We start from the raw sequence: 25671 nt of genomic DNA on the forward strand, positions 1-25671 counted from the left end.
AGCTTTGACCTCACAAAGAAGAATTTTAACATGAGACAAGATCAGATGTTAAGCTCAGACATTAAAATTGTTAAAAGATTAACAGGGTTCTAACTGAGCTCAGAAATTCTATTACTTTAAGTTTACCTTCAATTGTAGTTACTTCTAATTTTCTCATGTTATAAAGCGCTATTATGTTCCATGGGAGCGATTGATAACATGATCTGTCTTTATTAACTTTATAATTAAAGAAAGACACTGCACCACTGGCTCTGCTCTACCTAAACAAACCAACCCATTAATTTAATTGAGATTATGAACTGTGCACTCAGATGACTTGGTTCTATTTCTTTGCAAGCAGAGGTTGCATATTTTACCTGGAATCAAGCCCCATAGTCTCCACTTTGAATAAGCCCGCTACAGATATCTCTTAAATGAGAACTCACCCTAAGGCTATCATTGATGCCAGCTCTTTCTCATCCTTTTGCCTTCAATCTTCAGTCAATTTCAAAGGGTGAGAAAGTGATGATTTGGAGTCATAAAGTCTTTCTTTATGACTCCAAATAAGAGATATTTGTAGAGTCTATATTCTCTGTCATCCTTGATATTATCAGAATCAGAGTTAAGAAAATAATGACATACTCATATCAAAGTGTAATGGGGTCTATATGCTGGGCATGGCCATCAGAATAGAGTAGACAAACTGACTCTCTCATCCAAAATCAATTCTGGAAAAACCACAAAATCTAAATGCAGCAATTTGGATTCCAGAAGTGGCAAAAGTTATGACGAATGCTTTGAAAATCCCTAAGTCTTCATAGCCTGGCTTCCGTGGGGTGAGAAGAGGTGGGGGGATTGAAATGGGGTGGGTGACAATACTCTCAGGGAGGGGTCCTGAAGAGGCAACTGCACAAAAATAGGCTCAAGCAAACTTTCAAGTTTCACTCTTGTACCTCACCCATAGTGCATTGAAACAATGATACTTGTATTTCATACTAGAGATAAATGAAAAAAGAGCAGGCCACAGACATGCAAGGAGTAAAATCAAGGTAGTTTCATTGTCCTGCTCTGGTGAGAAAATATGAAAAGTAATGCAGCCTATGCCAGTCCCTCGATCACTTATTCACCTACACTCCCAGCCCCGGTCTTGCAGGGATAAGTATCCCATCCCTAGAAGAATACCACCTTTAAATTCTGATTCTTTTAAGAGAATGATTGCTGGGCTGCCTAAAATCCCAATGTTTTGGGAGGCCAAGGAAGGAAGATTGCTTGAGGCTAGGAGTTCGAGATCAGCCTGAGCAATATTGTGAGATACTGTCTACACACACACACACACACATACACACACATTAGCCTGGCAAGGTGGCATATGCACATAATCTCAGTACTCAGGAGGCTTAGGTGAGGGGAATACTTGAGCCCAGGAGTTTGATGCGGCATTGAGTTACTATTAATCCACTGCACTCCATACTGAATGAAAGAGAAAGACTTTGTCTCTTGCAAAACAGAGAGAGAGAGAGAAAGAGAGAGAAAGAGAGAGAGAGAGGGCTTAACCGGTCAGCAAATAGAAAACACAACTTCCCTGTTCAGATGTGTGCACTGTCAGCTGTGAGCTGTGTCCTCTCCCCACACTCTAGACAGTGCTGATGCATTCAAACCTTTCAGAACTAAATTATAAACTGTAGTTGCCACCTGGATATTTTGGGCTCCTGTGTCCAGGCATCAGCAGGCACAAGATGACTCATTGTCATCAGAGAGGTCATGTACCCTCACCACCAGGAGGCAGGGCAGCTGTTACACAATGGGAAAGAAAGGAATATCTGTAGAATCCAGACCAGTGTGGAGTGGACTATACATGGCGATGTGACATCTGGATTTTCAAAGAAGGCCTTTCTTAAGGAAGACAGATTTCCAAGACTTCTTCCTTTCCAGGGAAGGGCTTCCTGTCCCACTCCAGCCAGCACAGCGAGCAGACAGCATCCAGATGAGAAGGTCTGCTACAGGCTCCAAGGGCCACCTCATTCAAGGCTACGTCTCCTCAGGACAGGATTTATCTGGTTGCTGAACGCAGTGGGGATATGAAGTTGGAAACTTCTGTCATCTCCCAACCAGAGTAATGCGGGACACTCTGGTTGGCGATACTTGCTCCATGATCCCTAATGTATTGATCCAGGCTTGTCTTTGCACAATCCTGCTTCCTCCCTCCCTTTCACAGGTGTTCCTGGCTAATCAACTTTTGCAGCCTGTATTGCTTTCTGTTTTTGCTGCTACTGGTGGCAAATTTGTACAGGTCTGCAGCAACCTCAACTCTTGCCTCCTCAGAAGAAAGAATCCAACTGAGGGGAATGAGGCAGAAGAAGAGATTGAGGCAAGTTTTGGAGCAGGAGGGAACGTTCATTAAAAAGCTTTAGGGCAGGAATGAGAAGAAAGTAAAGTAAATTTGGAAGAGGGCCGAGCGGGTGACTTGAGATCAAGTGTGGGGTTTAACCTTTCTACTCAGGGTTAAACCTGAGTAACCTGTGTATAAATATGTTGGCATACTGCAGGTTCTTGGGTTTCTTTCTTCTCTGATTCTTCCCTTGCAGTGGGCTGTCTGCATGCACAGTGGCCTGCGGGCACTTGGGAGGGGAGCATGCACAGCATGTTTACTGGAGTTGTATGCATGCTCACTTGGCATGCAAAGTGTGTTTCCTGGAGTTGTGAGCATGCTCACTTGAGGCGTTCTTCCCTTACCAGCCGAATGGCCCTAGGATGCCCTATACCAGTTAAACTCTGCCATTTTGTGTCTTAGTGCACATGTGTGAGTCCACTCACCCAGGTCCTGAGATCTTATCAAGAGGCTGCTGATCACCAGCTTAGGGTGTTTCTGTTTATTAGGAGATTGCCTTTCCCTGGCACTGGCTGTGACTTAGAGAGAGAGTTAACAACCGCCTGCCCATCACCTGATGGTTGTCTGACATTCCTGGTGTGGGGCGGGGGACAGGCGGAGGGGGAGCCCCCTCCTGCTCTGCTCATGTCTGTCTAGCTACCTACTATAACACTGATGTAACACATTATCAGAAGTTTAGTGGTATAAAATGACACAAATTTATTATCTTTGGTAAGCAGAGGTCAGAAGTTCCCAAGGCAAGTTGTTGGCAGGGACAGAGGCCTTCTTGAGGCTGTGAGGGAGAATCAGGTTCCTTGCCTTGTCCATCTTCTAAAGGCTACCTGCCTTCCATGGCTTATGGCCCCTCCAACCTCGGCCACTATCATCAATATTTCTCTCACTCTGATCTTTCCGCCTCTTTCTTATGAGGATGCTTGTGGTTACATTGGACCCACCTGGATAATCCAGAATATTCTTCCCACAGCAACATTTTTAATTTATTCATATCTACATGGTGTGTTGCCATGTTAGGTATATTCACAGGTTTCTGGAATGAGGACATGGATATCTGTGGGGGACCATTATTCTGTCTACTACACACTCCACACTTCATCTTTGCATCTACTTCTGGGAAACGGAGCACATGCCAACAATCTAAAATCAAATATACACAAATGCATATAAAGTATAATATATTAACATATAATTAGAATATATTTACTAAGATTTGTGAAGACCCTTTGGTCATAGGTACATGGAGGATATTGATATTTGTATAAAAATTGCTCAGTTTGGCAAGATAATTCTGAGAAGTTTACAGGATATTTACATTGCTGTGACCACAGATGTATTGCAAAACAGAAAAACTATAAGAAGTCAAAGATAGGTTGGGTGTGGTGGCTCACGCCTGTAATCCCAGCACTTTGGGAGGCCGAGGTGGGTGGATCACCTGAGGTCAGGATTTCAAGATCAGCCTGGCCAACATGGTGAAACCCTGTCTCTTCTAAAAAAAAAAAAAAAAAGAAAGAAAAAGAAACACAAACAAACAAAAAACCCCCACAAAAATTAGCTGGGCATGGTGGCATGAGCCTGTAGTCCCAGCTACTTGGGAAGCTGAGGCAGGAGAATCGCTGGAACCCGGGAGGCAGAGGTTGCAGTGAGCCGAGATTGTGCCACTGCACTCCAGCCTGGGTGACAGAGTGAGACTTTGTCTCAAAAAAAAAAAGACATCAAAGACACTTATATTATGATGGACAGTGTTACAGGCAAGTGAAACAAATTGTGAGTAAATGAGTTTCAACTGGCTGTATTTTGGGATGTTTTGGGACATCTGGGAAGACATTTTGAAGTTTGAGTGACAGATATACAGAAAGCTTACAGGGTAAAAGGTCTTGAAATTTTGAGATGACAATATGTGTTGAGTCTGCAAGCTCGAATGCTTCTCGGGTCCAGGTAGATTATTGATTACCTTTGCCATTAAAATGAGATATTCAATGTGTGAAGGATGTATGCTATATCACCTCTTCTATCTGATAATAAGATACTCTTCAGGACTTAAAACAAACACAGCATCTACTGATGTGCTGTCTACTACTGTGTACATTGTTTGGGGTCACTAGTATTCTGCCAGCCTGTCCCTTTGATTACATTCCCTGATACCTGCTGCCACCTAGAGTGGAGCCTATAAAAGAGGTTGGTGTTAGTGAATGAAGAGTTGAAGAACCTAGGGGCATTGATTAATTCAAATGTGGGAACTAGACACTTGGGTAGACACGTATTTGGGTTATCATGACGAATTTGAAAGATATCATCCTCAAATCTGGGATCTTCTCACAATTGCAAATAATACCAAAATTGGTTAGTTATTAGAGTCTTCAATTGTGAAAAGGAAGTAGGAAGAAGAGAGACAAGTCAAAATGCAAATTAGGTAGAGTTAAAAGGTGAAAACTGAATTGAGATGAAATAAGAAAGTATATTTTATATAAGATTATTTTATAATATTTTACTTTCTTTCATTAGCTCTAATTTTTATTATTTTCCATGTCTATACTTTCTTTCTTCTTCCCTTTAACCTATTAATATACATTAAGCTTTATTTAACAGGCAATTCCAAGTACAAATGGAAGATCAATGAGGACAAAGAGAAAAAATAAAAAGGAGAATGGAAACCAAACCGTATTTATTAGAGTATCACTGGCAAGTCTCCTTGCATTTCTCAAGAATACCCAGGCCTCTGCTAGCCTAATACAACCACCTTAGTCTTCCAAGTCCCAAACATTGTATGTCCTGGGGTCAGTGACAGGACCTACTCTTAAGTACATTGACATGGGAATGAACATTCATCTCTCTTGAGGAAATAACTAAAAGATATTTTATTACTGGTATTCCTAGGTGAAATGTGGAATAAAATATATCTTATATAAATATCTAAATACATTTAGAAATTATCTTTTTAAAAAGGAAATACATAAAACAGCATCTCTTCAAGAGAAACCAGGCTGGATGCAGTGGCTCATTCCTGTAATCCCAACACTTTGGGAGGCAGAAAGGGCAGATCACCTGAGGTCAGGAGTTCAAGACCAGCCTGGCCAACATGGTGAAACCACATCTCTACTAAAAATAAAAAAATTAGCCAGGCAGAGTGGCAGATGACTGTATTCCCAGCTACTCAGGAGGTTGAGACAAGAGAATTGACTGAACCCTGGAGGCCAACGTTGCAATGAGCCAAGATCACGCCATTGCACTCCAGCCTGGGTGACAAGTGTGAAACTCCATCTCAAAAAAAAAAAAAAAAAAAAAAAAAGAAAGGAGAGAAACCAATGATTTTCTAATAATAAAGATCTTAAAAAGGAAATATGAATACACACATTCTTATATAAATACAGATAAGTAGATGGCTTACCAGTAGGCTTATCAAATTATTCAGTTACCTTCGAACAGATGAGACTCCTTACTGTTTTTAAAATTTATTTTTTAAAAGCGTAATGTGAATTAAAAGTAGAAAACTCAAATTACAAAAAGATACTCATAGTTTTTTTTAAAGTTGTGTCAATAATAACAAATATCTTTGGGGTTCAACTCAATAAAAAAATTTCACACACCAGCAGACACACACACAAAGATATTGAGTACAGGGTGCACTTTAATCAAAATCAGTGAACTTGAAAAATTGAAAAAGCTGGAAAGCATCATCATCATCATCAAAGAAAGTCTCAGCAAAGAAATAAAAGATATGAAGAAGAATCGAATGAAAATTTAAAACTGAAAAATATAATAACTAAACTAAAAGTTTAAGTGGATGGACTCAGCAGCAGAATCCAGGAAGAAAAGAAAAAAAAATCAATGAAATGAAAGTTAGAATGATGGAAATTGCCTACTATAAAGAACAGAGAGAAATGGACACTGAAAAAATAAAAACCGAACATCAGTGGGTGGGACAATAAACGCCCTGGACAAAAAAAGATCTAATATATATGTCATCATAATTCTAGGAGAAGACAGAGGGTGGAGCTGAAAAGTATTTGAATAAATAATGGCTGAAAACTTCCGACATTTAGCAATAGACACATACCCAGAGACTGAAGAAGGTAAGCAACCCAGAACAGGATACACCCAAGAAATTCATACCACAATACATTATAACTAAAATTCTAAAAACTAAAGGTAACAAAAAAAAAAAATCTTGAGAGCCACCAGAGAAGAACAACAGCTTATTTACTGGGAATAAATAAATTTAAATGACAGTGAATTTTTTTTTATCAGAAACCATACATACCAGAAGGAAGTAACACAGTATTTTTTAAATACTGAAAGAAAATAAACATAAATCCAGAATTCTAAAGTCAGTGAAGATACTCACTAGGTATAAAGAGTTACTAAAGACATTCTCAAATGAAGGACACATAAGACAATTTGTCACTAGTAGGCATACCCTAAAAAAATGACAAAAGGACATTTATAAACTGAAAGGAAATAATTTACAAAAAGATTTTTAAATCTTCAGGAAGAAAGAACACACTAAGCAAAAATATGAGCTTATATATTATGTTTTTGTTCTCCTCTTTCATTTTTAAATTTAACTACTGAAGCAAAAAATATGAAACTGTCTGATGGGTTTTGAAAGGTATGTAGAGGAAAATTGTTAAGTAATTAGACTATAAATAAAGCAGAGTACATTTAAAAGAAGGTAAAGTTTCTACACTTCTTTCAAACTGGTGAAATAAACATGAGTGGACTGAAATAAGTTACTTATACATAATGTAATATCTAGAGCAAACAGCAAAACAAGCTATACAAAGAATTACAATCAAACATATTTTAAGTTTTAAAAAATGAAATTTTAGGCTGGGCATGGTGGCTCACACCTGGAATCCAAGCACTTTGGGAGGCCGAGGCTGGTGATCATGAGGTCAGGAGATCGAGACCATCCTGGCTAACATGGTGAAACCAGGTCTCTGCTAAAAATATAAAAAATTAGCCAGGGGTGGTGGCAGGCGCCTGTAGTCCCAGCTACTCGGGAGGCTGAGGCAGGAGAATGGTGTGTACCTGGGAAGCAGAGCTTGCAGTGAGCCGAGATCACGCTACTGCACTCCAGCCTGGGCGACAGAGCGAGACTCCGTCTCAAAAAAAAAAAAAAAAAGTAATTTTAAGTAGTGTTCCAGTAACCTACAGGCAGGTAAAAGAAATCAGAGAAATGAAGCAAAGAAACAAATGAAAGACATAGTAAAATAGCAGAATAGCAGACTTAAGCTCTAACAAATCATAATTACATTTCTGTTAAACGTCAGTTGTTGGCAGAGTGAGTTACTACATACATCTTCTCTATGCAGTGCATGACAAACTCACTTCAAATATAATGCTATAGGCAGATTCAAAGAAAAAAGGTATAAAAAGATATATCATGATAATTTTAATCAAAGAAAAATAAGAGTGGCTGCTTTAATAGTAGAGAAAGGAAACCTCATCGGAAAAAATTTAATAGAGAAAGGAAGGGGCATTGGGATGGTTAATTTCATGTGTCAACTTGACTGGGTCACAAGATTCCCAAATTTTTGGTTAAGCATTATTTCTGGGTGTATCTGTGAGGGTGTTCCTGGAAGAAATTAGCATTTAAATAATAGAGTGAGTAAAGCAGATTGCCTTCACCAATATGGGTGGGCAGCATCCAATCCCTTGAGGGCCTTGTCTTAGCCCATTTTGTGTTGTGATAACACAATACCTGAGACTGGGTAATTCATAAAGAAAAGAGGCCTGTTTAGTTCTGCTGGCTGGGAAGCTCAAGGGCATGGCACTGTCACCTGGAAAGGTCCTTTGTTTTTTATTTTTATTTTTATTTATTTATTTATTTTTATAAATGGGTCTTGCTCTGTCACCCAGGCTGGAGTGCAGTGGTGCAATGATAGCTTACCACAGCCTTGAATTCCTGGGCTCAAGGGATCCTCTTTCCTTAGCCTCCTGAGTAGGTGGAACTACAGGTGCTCATCACCATGCCCAGCTAGGCAAGGGCTTTTGTGCTGTGTCATTACATGGCAGGTCAAAGGGGAAGTGGGCACAGGCAAATGGGGCAAACCTGAGGAAGAACCTTGATTTCTAATATCCTGCTCTTGGATTAACTAATATATTACTGTGAGAAATAATCCAGTCTCAGAGAGTGAGAACTCAAGACCTCAAGAACAACACCAAGCTGGCCATGTAGGTGGAGTCGTCACATCTTGAATGCCTCCCATTAGGCCCCACCTCTTAAAGATTCCAGCTCCTGACATTGCTGGATTAGGAAATAAGATTTCAATATTAGTTTTTGCAGGGACGCTCAAACCATAACAGGCTTGAATAAAACAAAAAAGGTAGACATTTATGTAATGTATGTAAATTTCCTATTGGTTCTGTTTCTCTGGAGAACCCTAATACAGGCATTGTATAATAAAAAGGATTAAAACAAAAAGAAAATATAGTAATCCTAACTGTCTATGTACCAAACCAAACAACAAAGAAAACCTGTTAAGCAAAAACTGATAGAACTAAAAGTAAAAACAGACAAATCCACATTTATAGTAGGACAACACAACATTATATCTCAACAATTGATAGAACAATTAATTAGCTATAAAATCAGAAAAATTTAATAGAATTCATCAACACCATCTAATTAAGATTTAGAATATACTTCACCCAAACATAGCTGAACATACTGTCTTTCCAAGTGCTAAAAGTAATCAAGATAGACCATATCTTGTGCAATAACACAAGACTTAACACACACTTAACAACAACAACAAATCACGCATAGTGTGTTCTCCAAATACAATGAAATCAAACTAGAGATCAGTAAGAAAAAGATAACATGAAAACCTCCAAACACTTGGAAACTAAGCAATATGCTTCTTAATCCATGAGTCAAGAAGGAAGGCTCAAGGAAATTAAAAAAAAAAGTTAAATTGAGTGAAAATGAAAATGCCACATACTAAAATGTGTTTGGCACAGCTTAAGTATTACTGATAGGAAAATTAATAGCTCTAAATTCATATTTTAGAAAAGAGAAAAAGTATCAAATCAATAATTTAAACTCCCCCTAAAGGACTTAGGAAATGAAGAGGGAAGTAAATCTAAAGCAAGAATAAGAAAGAAAATAATAAAGATAAGAGCAGGAAGATAAAAAGAATAAAGGAAACAAATAACTGATTCTTCGTAAAGGCAAATGTGTTTGCAGACCTCTTGCAAGACTTATAAAGAAATTTAAAGTGAGAGAAAGCAAAATTACAAACACTGGAAATAAAACAGAGTGTATTACTAAGGAACTTTTAGATATCAAAAGATTGTTGCATACTAGAAACAATTTTATAGACATACATTTGACAACTTTGACAAAATGGATATAATCCTAAAAAGATGAAAGCAATTGCAACTCACCTGACATAAAATAGATGGCTGGAATAACCCTGTAACTATTGTAAGATATATTTGTAATTAAATAAGGCAAATAATGAAATCTCTAGGCGCAGATGGAGATTCCCTTGCATTTCTACCAAATATTTAAAGTAGAAATAACACCAATTTTAAACAATCTCTTTCATAAATGAGAAGTTATACTTTGCAATTTATTTTATGAATCTGTTATTAATTTTATGTCAAAATCAGAAAGAAGACTGGGCTAAAAGAAAATGATATATATGAAAATATAAATATATAAATATGAATATGAAAACTGAAAACTCTTTAACAAAATGTTGGCAAATATATTTCAGAAATATAAAGAAAGGATTATACACTACAATCAAGTGAAATTTATTTCTATGATTCCAACTTATTTAATATTTGAAAATGAATCAGTGTAATCTACCATATTAACAGACTAAAGAAAAAGAAATCACATGATCATATCAACTGATGCAGAAAAGCATTTGCCAAAATTCAACTGCCTTTCATGAATAAAACAACACCAACGACAACAAAAAACACCTCTCAGAGAACAAGAATAGAAAGGAAGTTCCTTACCTTGACCCAAAATATTAAAAATCTGCAGCCAACATCATTCTTAATGGTGATACTAAACACTTTTTCCCTATGCTGGGGAGCAAGTCAAGGATGTCACCCCTTATCACTTATTCAAAATAATGTTGAAAGTTCTAGCCAGTGGAATAAGGCAAAAAAAAAAAAAAAAAAAAAAGAAAGAAATGACATTTTACTAGGAAAAGAAGGAATTAAACTTTCTCTATTTGCAGATAACATGATCTTATACATAGAAAATAGCAAGCAATCATCCTTCACCCCCCCCCAAAAAAGGAAAAATTGACTGCTAGAGTCTGTTAGCAAGCTCATAGGATACCATATAAGCACACAAATATCAACTGTATTTTTATATCTAATAATGAATTTGTGCATGCCAAAATTAAAAATGCAATGTGATTAAAATTTCTCAATAAATGAAGGAAACTCAAAGTACTGATAAAGGAAATCAAAGAAGATATATACGAATGGAGAAACATACCATGTTTATCAATTGAAAAACTAAATACATTAATGATGTCAATTCTTCTCATATCTAATACACTATATATGTATGTGTGCGTATAGAAGAATAGAATCTAGAGCTAAGCAAAAAGCTCTTAAACTTGACATCAAATATATTACCCATAAAGAAAAAAACTGATGAGTTGGATTTCAATAAAATTACTATAAAAGAACATTTAAGGAGGATGAAAAGGTAGCTATAGTTTGAGCAGAAAATATTTACAAATAGCATAACTGACAAAGGACTACTATCTAGAAAATAACCGCTAAAATCAGAGATATAACCCCTAAAAACAAGAGCACGTTGGAGAATACTTCAGGAACATAAAGGTTCACATTTATAATCATGTGACTACCGTGTATCAGTAAGTCTAGCAGACCTAGCACTGTTAACCTGGAAAATAGGTTATCAACCTTGAAGACGGAGGGAGGGTACAGGAATACGTTCAGTACACCATACACAGCTTCTTTACGTTTTCTGGTGTGCAGAAACATGCCCTAGCAGGCACAACACTATTAAATAGCAGAATACGTAATAAACAATATCTTAATGAGGTAGGTTAGGAAGTATGATTTGGTTAAATTGTATATCCCACTCAATTTTACAAACATGTTTTCATTTCCTATTTCTGAGTAACAGATGACTACAAATGTAGAGGTTGAAAACAATGTAAATTTTTTAGCTCACCGCTCTGTAGCTGGGAAGTCAGATTGACTCAGCTGATTTCTCTGCTCCGGGTTTCACGAGGTCGTCATTAAGATGTTAACCAGCTGGGTACTTGCCAGGAGACTCTGGGAAGAATCAGCTTCCAAGCTGATTTAAGTTGTTGGCAGGATCCACTACTTTTTACTTGTCATTCTGAGGTCCCTGTTTCCTTGCTGGCTGTGAGCTGGGGGCAGCCTTTAACTCCTAGAGCCTATGTCTGGTCGGTCATGTTGAGCCCTGCTTTTCAGAGCCAGCAACAGCTTGCTCAGTTCTTCTCGATCTTGGCATTTCTCTAGCTACCTTTTAACTGGATATCTCCGAGTCCCGCCTGAGAAAGTTCTCTGTGTTTAAGGGCTCATGTGGTCAGAATGGGCCAGGACAACCTTATTTCAAGGCCACAACCTTAATTTCTTCTACAAAGTCCATTTTGTCATGGAAAGGAACATATTCAAATGTTCCAGTGATTATGGCAGAAGCACTTTTGAGGAGCGGGGACACACAATTCTCTTAACTGCAGGGGACTGTGTGTATATTGTGATTTTAGAAAAACAATCTTAAATACTGAGTTCATCGAGGTTGCAACATACAAGCCATGATGCCTTTGAAGTGTTCATTTAACCTTACTAAGCCTCAGTTTCCTCATTCATAAAATAAAGATGTTAATATAAACTTCATGAGATTACTGTAAGGAGTGTTAAAAAATTATACCCAAAAATATGAAAACGAGAAAATGATACTTTGAAATTTTTTTAGGAATTTCCTATACAAAGATATGAAAGTATAAAGACCCATGAAAAACAAAGGCAAACATTTTCAACCTCCATTCATAAAAGATGAATGTTTGATTAAAAAAGAGGCAAAACAAATTTATGAGAGAAAAACATGGCAGACATGAATAGATAAATGGAAAGAGGTTACAGCAGATAATTTCCTCTAGACTAGAATCTAATGACCAATATAAATACAGAAAAAATGTTCAACCTTACAAAAGTAATTAAATAAATGCAAATTAAGAGGAAATCCAATTTGTTAAATTAATGAAGGCAGATTAGAAAGTTGATTTAAAAACTCACAGACATATTGGGAAAACATATTTATTATTGTCATTTATCTGATGAAATGGACATCCCCAAACAAATGCTCATCATCAATTTGTAACACTCTTATTCTCAAAATGAATTTGAGAACCTTTATAAAAACCCACAAATATTTATATCCTTTAGAATAATAGATATACTTCTAGGAATCTTAATTAAATCACATAACTCTAGTAGAGCTTTATCTGTAAATACTTTAATCACAGTGCTACTTATAATAAGAGCTAATATATATTGAGTGTTTAATATGGACAAGGCTCTAATATAAACTTTAATATATTTATGGTAAAGACTGTTATTGCTCATCAAGTATTCCATGTGCGCCCCTCTGTTATCTAGCCTTCAAACCATTTACACTGGGGCCATGTTACTGTTTTTGATTAATAGACTGTGGAAAGTTCTGATGTGGGTTGCTTCTGGGCTAGGGCCATTATAACCAGTGTGCCTTGTCCATTCCTCTTTTTCCTGGCTGAGAGGACCTTGAAAGCCATGTAAACACGTGGTTTGTGATGACATAGAAGCATTACAAAATGAAAAGAGCCTGGTTTCCTGAAGTAACAGAGGACATTCCCAGTGAAACATGTCAAATTTGATGTGAATGAGAAATAAATGTTTCTTTTCCAGCCAAGCCACTGCAATTTGGATCTGTATTTTATTCTAATATAATCCTGCCAGACAGGACAATATATTAACTCATACAATGTGTTTAAAAAAAAACTCTAAAAGGTAGGTACAATTATTTCTTCAGGTTACATTTTAGGAAATTAAGATAAAGTATAGGTAAGACAAAAATGGTCAAGTTCACAGAAACAGTGGGGAAACTGCATCCAACGAGTTAGCTTCTGAGTCACCTTTTCTTTTTGGAGATGGAGTCTTGCTATGTCACCCAGGCTGGAGTACAGTGGCACGATCTCACTGAGCCACCTTTCTTAGCTATCATAACAAAAATTACAGAAAACAATTCTAGCTCAATGAATGGAAAAATCAATATATAATCAATGTCTGATCCATATGCTAGAATCTTATGTGATCACTAGAATAATGTCTCTAATTTGCTTTTGATGAACTTCCAAAAAAATGCTTAAAGCCTAATTTAATTCAGAAGTCATATGTACACTATATAACATTTTGTAAACTGTAGCTAAAACCAGTTCCAGGTCTAATAAAAAATTATACTATTAAACCTGAAATTCTTCTGCTACAAATACCCAGAAAAGAGAAAGATGATATATAGTAAACTTTATTTTAAATGAGTAGCTGAGCTTGCAAGAGAGAAAAATCACCAACTACTAGAAATAAAGTAGGAGCTGATAATCAGTAAAGTAAGACCATAAGAAGGTGTTGTTGCTGTCAAGTAGATGGTTAGTCACCAAGGGCCTTTGGTTCTAATGTCCACACAAGGAAAAGGGAAGAGGATATGGGTCTACAAGTCAGGCAGTATGAACTGACAGATGCCACCTCAGCCAGGACCCAAGGGGGTTCTGGAACCATGCACACTGAGGGATGACTGTAAACTAAAGAGTTGGGCCAAAAGAAAAGGAGGATAACGGCTTATTTTTGTTTGATGTGATAAACTATATGATCTCTCAGGTTCAACAAGCTCAACGTAGCCTTAGCAAGAAAAAAACTCCATATCAACCCCTAGATAAAACTCATCATTACAAAACACCATGCAAAAAATTAACAGTTAAGGAAGTGTAATTGCACTAACAAACTTCTTAATAAGGCAAGCTGAGGAAATTCTGGAATAAAATGTCTCAACATAGAATTCTATGAACATATCTAAACTAAAATTCAAGTGAATGGCTTAAAAAGGGAAAAAAGAAAGATAATTTTCCACTCACAGAACATCATCAGGGAACCACCAGTTAAAATAAACTTCAGAAATGGGAAATTGAAGCAAAAAAAAAATAGATTGAATTCAAGAGGTCAAGAGGTAGTTGTGAGTAAAGAAACTGATATATTTTAGGCCAGAGCTAATGACTGTATAAACACCATCATATTAATAGTGACTCATTTACAGGGCATAAAAACATGGAGATATAAAATACTATAGAACAGCAACAGGCAGGAAATGGGGATGAAATTATAGATGTTCAAGTTTATAAAAGCCTTTGCAGTTTTTTAAGGAGGATAGAAATATTATCAGCAATAGATTTTGTTATTAAGTTAATTACCATTTAGGAGCAGGATATTGAATGAGATAACAAAGTGTAGAGTCTGTGTTTTAAGCGTTTGTCATTGTAAGCAGCAAACTTTCCTGTGGGGAAAATCAGTGATGCACAGAGTTGCTACTTGATTGACTCACAGCTTCCCCACAGGAAGTTGAGAGTGAGGCAGGAACTGTTCCTCTTCATTCTCTCTCTTCCAGCACATTCTCTTTCTTCCATTCCCTCTCTTCCAGTCCATGGGATGGGTTCTGAGAGCAGTATTAGATGGACGTACTGCCAGTTAGAGAGAACACTGCTGTATCAGAGGAAAGAGGCCTGGGATATTTTCATGAAAGCCTGCCATGACTGAGGGCACTTCTAGTTAAAGAGGAACTATAAACACTTCTGGTTAAATAGAGCTATTTTTTTTTGTCCTTATCTCTCATGCCCTGATTTGAGGGAGTCAAATCAAAGATGGAGAAGAAGGAGGACATTGAGGAAGGGCCATTGACTGTAATAAATCCCAACCCCATTGTTGATTCCTAAGACCAGTTAGTAGAGAATGATAGGATTTTATGTGAGATCAAAGTTTTAACTTCTAGTGGCTGTAGTTTTAACTTTTGAAAGTGAATTTTCACTCTCCAAGAGATCTAAATGAAATTTATAAGAAAATTGTGGGTTCTGCCCAAGATGACATCTAAATTGAAGAAGGTACACAGTGAGTTTAAAGGATCAACGAGAGAAACTTTTATTATTCATTTGCACAAGAAGACACATTCAGTATCTGGATTATCCAATATATGGAATACTTTGAGTTGAAATGATTAAAGGGTAATGTTTAATCATTAATTAACAAGTCATTAATTAAACAAAATAATATTTAGCAAATTAAGCAAGTGCTAAAGGATACATGCAAAATATAATTAATATAAAAGCTTACACACAAAATGTTTATATGTGTATGTATATATATAATTAATTCTTGGTAATGTTCAAAAATATATTACTATTTGTGTTAAAAGTTCAACTTTAAAAATTTATTTATATTGCTTCTTCTGCATCATTTTATTCAGTAGTAGTGTTTATTAGTGGTAGTAGTGTTATGAAGGATGTTAATAGTCACAAAAAACAAGTAATAGCAATTTAATACATGTGGTTTCACAGTACAAAGAATATTAAAATTCTTGGTAGTGATTTAAGTATAGTTCTGCCTAATGATATTAGAAAACTTCTCAATTCTTCCTACATCATGAGATGGGCTTTGTAGTCTAATGCATTTTTAATAACAGAACAGTGCATTCATCTATGGCCCATTCCTTTATGCTTAAAAGAAGATGGCAATGGTTATATGCCATTAATTTAAGTATTTATCAATGGAGTGAATGTAATTTCCCTAAAGTATTACTTATTTACCCTTAACATTGTTAAAATCAGTGTTATATATATTTATAATCTTATTATCCAGTGGAAATTGTTGATAATAAAACCCACTCATACAAATCACATAAAATTCAAAAGGCATGTTAAGATGCTGGATTTTTTGACATCAATCATAAGGCTTGATATTTTTCTAAGTTTTAATATGTTCTGGAAATTAAATTATCAAAGTTTTTAGATGACAATTTCTTTTACTTTCACATTGTGGAAATTGATTTCTATTCTTACAGCTTTAAAATAAGCTCACATTATTGAGGTAGGTTAGATGGAGTAGTGCCTTTCATATAGTAATGGTGAAATAGAATCATAAATGTTTAAAATTTGAAAGGACTAAAATATAGTGCAATTAGTTTATGTATAGTTGAATTAATCCAAGAAGAAAAATCGATAACATTATCAAAGAAATCAAAGAAAATTAACAAGTGTTTTCCTCATAAATATCAGTTCTTAGTTCTTGCATTGGTGATGTATCTGCAGGAAGTGAAGATTCTGGAAGCGATATTTAAATATATAATTTTATAATGGGGCTGGGCAATGAGCTTTAGCTGAGGTCAAGCTTCCCTGAAAATTGAAATACATGAAATTCTTATGTTCATAAATTTCAGGATTTATTTACTCCTGACAATATGCCACCTCTTAGTTCAAAAGAAAAAAATACATATACATTTAAGAGCTAAGGAGTAAAGTTCAAGAAAGTACTTAACTTTATATAGCCCTTTAAAATGCAAGATTTTTATGACTTAAGTGCAAGCTAGTAAAAAAAATCATAAATTAATTTTTCTTTACCATGGACTCAGAGCTGTATATGAGAGTTGAAAGTAGTCATAAAATGTTCTGTTGGTTTCGTACTTTCCAAGGTGCTAAAGGGAAAAAAATATATTGGTATGAATGTATGAATTCAACTGTGGACTTCAGCTGATTCATTGGGCAGGAAACAGAACATAAGTACATTCAGATAATATCTAGGACAAGCAATAAATCTTTGAAAAAATATAATCCAGGAAACTAGTCACTTTTTAATTTTTATTCAAAGTATTAATTTGATTGATGTTTTCACTGAATTGACACATAGTCTATATTTGTACTGATTGAAATACTACATTACAGAAGATTCTACCTGCAGGTTTTGGTAAGGGGTAGGCTGATAGGAAGTGTTCTTATAAGAATATGTGACAAAGTACAGCTTTACCTACATGGAATTAGTCCTAAGAAATATGAATAATGTTATCCTTATGGATCAGATGTTTGCTGTAATTGGTCTAATGTATTAGTTTGGCATTAATTCTAGTCACACAGTTTGGTCCCATGTAAAATTTCAGAAGCACGATTTCTTCTTCCTGCTCTATCTTATGTTTCTCTGTCATTGCCTTAAACCTAATACGTTTTTCTCAAAAACTAAGTGTGAAATTACTGATTTGCAGAAAAGAAATAATACATACAATTTTGAGTCCAAATGCTCTAAAATTCACATATTTTCAACGCTACAAGTTTACTTCTAGAATATTTGAGTAAGCATAGTCATAGAGATAGCCAAGGTTTTGTTTCATAGTTGTTTTTTTCCCTGTAATGTATTATCAGCAACTAAAATAATTATTTAAATAAATTATAGTATATTCAGAAAATGGGTTTCAATTGGGTACTTCGCAGCCTTTAAAAATGTTATAGAATAACATCTACTAACATGGAAATATATTAATGATACTTCATAAACTGTTAATAATTAAACTTATTATGTAAATGAGGATGACCTTCAATAGGTGAATGGATAAAGAAATATCAATACAATGGTGTACTACTCAGAAATAAAAGGAATAAGCCATTAATTCATACCATGACAAAGATAAATCTTAAATATACTTTGCTAAACGAAAGAAGCCAGAACCAAAGCTGATGTATTATTTGAGTCCATTTAAACATCAGTTGGGAAAAGGCAAGGCAGAACAAAAGGCTGGAAAAGTGCTTGTGTGGGGATGCTTGTCTCCGTGTGGTCCTCCCTTTTGGTTGGTAAAGAAGGTGCCTAGTCACTAGTTCTAGGAGGATCAGGACTCATGAAGAAGACCTTTATCCTTTTTTTCAGTTGGATCCAAACTCTACTTAGTCTAGTCCCTGTTTGAACCCCAACTTGCCCATAGATGTACAACTGTGAATTGAATGCTCCTAGTAGCATAAAATTGGGATTTGTGGTTGATGAATCCAACATTATTACTGTTAAGGAACATTATTGTGGCAGTACGGAAATGATAAAATGTGTCGCCATAAAAATATGGTTAAATATTAAAACAAAATGTATAAAAAACAAATAAAAATGAGAATATCTTTGTGGAAAGTGTAATATACAGTGATGTTTTACCTGTAATATACAAACAGTGCCTATATGTGAAAAATAATTGTTAAATTCTTCAAAATAGGCAAAGAACATAAACAGATTATATAAGGAGTACACATCTGTCTATAAAGAAAAATATTGCATTAGTACAAATAATGCAAATATTCTGAATATGTACAAATATATAGAAGAATTTCTATAAATACATATTTTTACATAAGTAACACAAGTAGATGTCCAATATATCTTTTTTACAACAACAACAAATATCTGTACAGTATATCCAAATAAGATTATTAACAGATGCTACATCCATTTATCTATTAAATAATTAGTAAAAAGTACACATATATAAAGTTTAAAGATGATTACCTATAATACAAATTTAAATTAAATAGGTTTAAAATACCACAAATATATATACACCCATATATTTACACTTATTCTATAAGTATATATATATTTTAAATGACATATATTTTTAAAGTCACTATTTTTGAATGACACCCGTACACACACTAGAAGACTAGAAAGAATTGGATCTGAATATAAGAAATTCTTAGTCACTGGTTATCAAACTTTGTGTCGTAGGCTCTTAAAAATTATTGAGAATGTCAAAAGCTTTTATTTATGTCAAACCTAACTACTTATATTTATTATATTATAAATTAAGCGGAACCTTTTGAAACACAAGAATACACAGACACACTTTCAGTGATCTGTCAGAACAATGGCGTACATTTAGCATCTGCAATAGAATGCACAGGAAAGAATGAGAGTGAAAGAGTCAAATATAGTTTCAGTATTATTATGAAAGTGGTTTCTACCTGACTGCCTGAAAGTTTCTTTGGGAATCCCAGGTGCTCTTGGACTATACTTTGTGTCCAAATGTATGATGTAGGCAGTCATTATTAGTATTAATTTATTATTCATATCTTAATTTTACTTTAAACATAATTTACATTTTTAATCATATGTACCTTATTTTGAAATCAGAAAAATGGAAATTATTACAATTAAAAAGTCACTAGAAAAACAGACCTATTGTACAAAGATTCCAGTCTTACCTTTCTCAAGTCTGCTTACTGATTTTTCTCTTATGTCTCTATTCTTTCCCCTTCCCTTTGCCCTTCCTTTCTCCCTTCTGCTCTTTGACTCCAAACTCATCTTTTCTTCTTAGTTTATTAAATAAAAACCAAACTCTATTACTATCAATATATTTTTACAGAGTAGCCAATTGCTATCTCTAGAAGCTCATAATTTAATGAAAACTACAAGTCCTGAGATTGTGTTGCATGCAGCTCCCACGTACATGACACAGATTTGGATTTTTTTTCATATAGTCTCGTGATTGGCCAAAGTCTAATGGTTCCCAATAGGTCCTCAATCTTTAAGGCCCAGTCCAAGCCTTCCACAATGAAGGAGAATCCTCTAAGTTTTCCAGCACACAAAGCTTTGCCCCTTTTTCATGTCACTGTGAGATCTTCATTCAATGCATCTGTTTTACTCTTCTCCTCCAAGCTGTATTTAAAGGAATTAAAAACAGCAAATCAGTATTATATTTGATTATATTCCTCAGAGTATCATTTAACTTTCTCAATATTTACTTGGTATTTACTAAAGTAAAGTTGGCTTATCAATTGCTTTTGTATCTGGAAATGAACAACTGTCAACACATGGATAAATTATACTGTTAGGCATTCACACTGACTGGTAGGAAATAAAAACTTTTATTGTCATTAAAATGAAAATGACAAAATATCCTGCATATAGTTTTTACTGAGATGTAAAGTGCAAGTTGTTAATGTAGCTGCAATATCAAAGGTCATTGAATAGAACTTTCACTAAGAAGTGTATTGATAAATTACAATGTATAAGAAGGTATATGGAGAATTTAGAATTTGAGTGTAGAAATTTTTTCAGCACTTACTTTCTCTTCTTTGTCAAGTGCAGAAGTCCTTCTTATAGTTTTGAAGCAAAATATTGTAGTTTTTGCTAATAATAGTGGTAGTTTCATCCACAGATATTTTTTCAGAACTACATAGCTCCATAGAATTAACAGGCCAACCTTGCTAGAAGAGATAGAGTTAATTCTTATGAATTCTTATGTAAACAATGCCGAATGTTGTCATTTCCTTATAAAAACCATATGCTTTAATAACAATTTTTTTGAATTATTGGGAACTATTGAAATGTAAAGAATAAAGAATAAGATTCATATAAGATTTTAATGAATATTAACTACTGTCAAAATTTTATTGCATTTATTTTATTTATATATCTCTGTATATAACTACAGAGAAAAAAGAGAAAAAGAGAGAGTTGCAGATATAATCTGAATATTTTTATATAATGTCTGGAACATAACATGACACAATTATACAGTTTTGACAAGCAAAATTACCTAATTTTCTTGTGATAATTTGATTTCTTCTTTAATGCTGCTTGAATATTTCCTAAGTGTTACTTGTTCATTCGTAATTTTTCTTTTGTAAATATTTTAGTCCTTCATTATGCTGCTTTTATTTTTCAATTAAGGCATTTGAAGGAATTCTTTTTTTTTTTAATTTTTTTTAATTTTTTTATTTTTTATTATACTTTAAGTTTTAGGGTACATGTGCACATTGTGCAGGTTAGTTACATATGTATACATGTGCCATGCTGGTGCGCTGCACCCACTAACTCGTCATCTAGCATTAGGTATATCTCCCAATGCTATCCCTCCCCTGGACACAGGAAGGGGAATATCATACTCTGGGCATTTGAAGGAATTCTTATTGAATAGTGTGGATTATACTTTGAACCAGCACAAAGTGGTCATGAATTTGAATCGACAAACAGGCTTGCAGTGAACAATAGGCTTCAATCTGATACTGTGTCTACTTAGCTTTATGGACAGAGAGCATTGTCATGTCATCAGAAGGCCCAGCAGCTGCCCAAGGGTGCATCTTCCTGTGTCTCCTCACACACAGTGGACAGAGATGGCTCAAGAGCAAGAAGGCATTTGTGTCCCTAGCCTTGGCTTCCTGCCAGTCTTTTATACCACCCTATTCACGTATGTCAATGGCTTGTATGACAGCTCACAACTACCACAGGCCAGGTGTTCGCTAACAGGAAACAAGGGACACACATCAACCCTCATTTATTTTAATACAGAAGTTTCAAAGGAAACAGAACTCTATATCTTTTATGCAAAACTGGGTCAGATCAGACCTGATGTTATCCCTTACTCTTAGATGTAATTGGGAACTATTTTACAGGTTTATAAATTATATTTAACTCTCTTTAGGGTACTTTGGTTTGTAAATCTTTTTTCATTTCTAATTCTATCAGTTATTGTTACTAGAATATTCAAATCTGATAATAACAATTGCTAAGTTAACAAAATTGATTATTCCCTCGGTATGGACCAGGAAGTTGTTCTAAATATTTACATGCATTATTTCACATACACGAATATATGCACACATCATTAAAATGTAAGATGTATGAAGTAGATAATTTAGTCTATTTTATTTTCTTTTGTACTTTAGAGAATTGTCTATTTGAAGTTAGTTTATAGTACAATTAAAATAATTATGAAATAACTGAAATTTAAAGCATAAAGACAGGGTAAAGAAAAGTGAATCTTTAAATGAAATATAAAAAATATAAATATAAAAATGGATAAAATATAGTCAAGTCATGCATTATATATATATGTGTGTGCATATATACATTTATCTGTATGTATTTGTGTGTATCTTGCTCCTAGTTATATCTATCTATCTTCTATCTATCATCTATCTATCTATCTATCTATCTATCTATCTATCTATCTATCATCTGTCTAATCTCATCTTTATCTATACCCTAAGCCCTTCAACATTCTCTTCTTAGGCAACCATTTAAATATGCATTGCATGTATTTTCATGTGAATTTTATAATTTCTGTATTTCTGTTTTGTGTACCTACATGTTACATTTTTGCAAACTATATCATGTTGAATAAATGTATCTTTTTTCTACTCCATTCACTATGCACAATGTGCTATGGACCTCAAAATCTACGTAGTAACATCTAAACTAGTGTTTTCTGCTTGCTATTTGACATTCTGTTTTTAACCCTACTCTCTCTATGATAAACATCTAGGTTGGCACCTATTCCTTCTATGTCTGCAAGTATTTCCCTGGGATATAAACACAGAATCAGTAAATCAAAGATGTGCCTATACTTAATGTGACTAATCGGTGCCAAATACACTCATATTTGTAAGTGAGATTTTGCTAGTGTATATGTCTGTATGTGGGTAGAAGTAGAAATGTGTATGTATGTGTGTGTACCTTGCAAATTTCAAAATTACTTACCTGATGAAATTTTATCCTTTATTGAAGAGGTCCCAACCTTTTTTGGCACCAGGGACCAGTTTCGTGGAAGACAATTTTTCTATAGTCGGGGGTGGAGGGGTCAGAGGAATAGTTTTGGGATGAAACTGTTCCACCTCAGATTCTCATAAGGAGTGCACAACCAATATCCCTCACTTCTGGAGTTCAAAATAGGGTTCACGCTCCTATGAGAATCTAAGTCCATCACTGATCTGACAGGAGGTGGAGCTTAGGTGGTAATGCTCCCTCACCCGCCAGCTCACCTTCTGCTGTGCAGCCTGATTCCTAACTCGGGGGTTGACGTCCCTGCTTTATTGTATTCTGGATTAGTGAATATAACATGTGAAATAAATCTCAGGTAAAACTATCTTGCCTAATTCAAGTATATAATTGAGTATTTTATTTTTGCAAAATTTCTGAGATTCTGAAATATTGTAATTTATAGTAATATTGCTTCCTTAACTCAAAAAGTTATACCATATCTATAATTAACTGTTTCTTCATTTATATTCCATGTTTGAGTTTCTACATTTTAATGAATTAAAATTTTCTTTATATTTAAACATTATTTTCCTTTATATGTATTATTTCTAATGCTTACTAGTTTCTTTTTAATTTCTAATGTCATTTTAATAAATTTCTTTTACCTTGCTCTTTTTTGTTTAATATTGTTAATTAACCACTTTAGATGTAGTTCAGTTCATTTATTTTTATAATTCCTGTTAAAGGGGCTATTATTTTATGTAAAAGTGTATTATTTATCAAATATATGCATAAAATAAAGCATTCAATATATATTATTTCATATTTATAAGTGCATGGTTGGTTTTATTATTATATTAATTTTTCTGTCAGAAAAATGTTAAATTACTCATAATAATTATGTGCAGATGTACCCAGAGGAGTCCTGGTTTATTACTGTTTTCTCAGTTGTGATTCTTAATAATGTTACCTTCAAATTCAAAATAACAACTTGGACTATGAACAATTTATATCAATCTGTTATTTTAAATATTTGTTTCATATATAATGATGTTATGAAACAATAGTAAAGATAAAAATATCTACACTTTATTTGAGAACTATGTACGATGTACTCTTTCAAATACTTTCCATATGTGAAATAATTTAATACTCAAAGCAACCCTCTGAGAGGTTATTAACCTCAATATGTGAATAACTCAAGTGAGACATAAAGAATTAAGTAAATTGCCTTAAGATAAGAAGATAATAAGTAGCATGTTTTCTGCTTTCATGATTTATTTTACAGTCTTTAGGTAGTTAATTTTATCTCCATCTAAGAAATTTTGATTCTTAATGGATTTGCTTAGATCATTTAACTTAATACTTAAAAATACATTTTTTTTTCAGTGACACATTGGACTAAGAGGGGCCAAGTCCTCATTCCCTCATAGTGACATCAAATTAACAAACAGAAACTGGCTAAAATAATTCTTGTAAGAATTCTGGGAAAACAAAACAAAACAAAAAACTTCGCCAACCAAAGGAATGCTTATTCAAAAAAAATGCCAAATTCAAAATAGTATCAAATTTCATGGTGTTTTACTGGCCCTTGCCCCACCCATTTCTGCACAACATGGTTTTGAGCTGGAGGAGGTGGCATTCCAGTTGCTAGTTCCCTCCCTTGAGCCAAAGAGAGCAAAACAGGTATGTCCTGCAATGTTCTCACCTGTCTGGGGGCCCTCTGAAGGACTGGTCTCTATATTCACTAACTTGGATCTCAGGTTGGGATCCAAGGTTTGGAAAAGCAGCAGGGAGACTAATTCCCACAGACACTTGGAACAAGACTTTACAGGCAGAGACATACAACAGACCACCTAAGACTCCACGGAGAAGCTGGGCTAAGATTCCTTTGGAAATTACGACACTGAAAATCATCATGTATAAGGAGGCATTTTAAAAAGTCACACTCAGACCTAGGCAAGATGCATGCTCAGAAAAAAACTGGAGAAGAACTTAAGCCTTCATGCTGGGTTAATTCCAAGGTACAGAACATATCTGGCCTATTAGAAAAGAACTGCTCCAGCACAGAGCTGGTCTGCAAGACTGGGAACGTTGGCTGTTTCTTCAACCCCTCTTCCCCACGAAAATCACAAGGCATGTAAAGAAACAGAACAACATGGCCGATTCAAAGAAAGAAAATAAAGTGACAGAAATCATCTCTAAAACTGCATGTATTACCTACTAGACAAAGGCATTAAAACAACTCTCTTCAATATGCTCAAAGAGCTTAACAAGAAATATGGACTTGGAACTATAAGAAATCAGGAAAAAATATTAACCAAATGAGATTATCAACAAAAAGATAGAAATGATAAGAATTAACCAAACAGAAATTCTGGAACTAAAAAACACAATATCTGAATTGAAAAATTCAGTGAAGGGTGCCAGCAGCAGATTTGAGCAGGCAGAAGAAATAATCAGCAAACCTGAAAATAGGATCTTTGAAATTATCAAGTCTGTGGAGAAAAGAGAAAAAAGTGAAAACCCTAAGGGACATATGGGACAGTATTCAACAGACAAAAATATGCATTACTGAGTCTCAGAAGGAGAATACAGGGAGAAATACAGGGCTTATTTTAAGAAGTAACAGAAAGAAATTTTCAAATTTGAGGAAAAACAAGAAATGCAAACCCAAAAAACTCAATATATTTCCAGTATTAAAAAACCCAAAGAAACTCACACAGAGACACACTCTAATCAAACTGTTGAAA

The sequence above is a fragment of the Pan troglodytes genome, chromosome 3 (assembly GCF_028858775.2).
Source record: "Pan troglodytes isolate AG18354 chromosome 3, NHGRI_mPanTro3-v2.0_pri, whole genome shotgun sequence".
Classification (NCBI taxonomy): domain Eukaryota; kingdom Metazoa; phylum Chordata; class Mammalia; order Primates; family Hominidae; genus Pan; species Pan troglodytes.